The 345-nt window shown below is 26.1% G+C and overlaps 1 long non-coding RNA gene across 1 annotated transcript in view; it reads right to left on the bottom strand.

Moving 5' to 3' along the window:
- The window catches only part of LOC119582188, a 7,867-nt gene that overhangs the window by 7,127 nt on the left and 395 nt on the right, over positions 1 to 345 (bottom strand). The window lies entirely within an intron of this gene.

Raw genomic sequence — 345 nt, 5'->3', positions numbered from 1 at the left:
GTCATCGATATTTACTGCATACACAAGACACTTTTTTTCTTTTCTTTTCTTTTCAAAATAGTTCTGATTTTTTTTCTCTTTTTCTTTGTTCGTTTTTCTTTTCTTTTCTTTTTTCTTTTTTTTCTGATAACTTCTTGTTTTTTTTCTGATTCCCCTTTTTCACAAGATTTTTTTTTCGTTATTCCAGTGTTATATCAATTTCGTGGATATAACGCATTTTTAAAAAAGCAAGTATGTTATAAATGTCACAATATCACTGTATAATATTTTCGTATCAATTTCTAAGAACAACATATGAATTTACATCAACATCACGATATTAACACACAAGTGATACACAATACC

The sequence above is a fragment of the Penaeus monodon genome, chromosome 15 (genome assembly GCF_015228065.2).
Source record: "Penaeus monodon isolate SGIC_2016 chromosome 15, NSTDA_Pmon_1, whole genome shotgun sequence".
Classification (NCBI taxonomy): domain Eukaryota; kingdom Metazoa; phylum Arthropoda; class Malacostraca; order Decapoda; family Penaeidae; genus Penaeus; species Penaeus monodon.
Note: the sequence above shows the minus strand (reverse complement) of the source record. Positions and strands in the feature narration are given on the sequence as shown.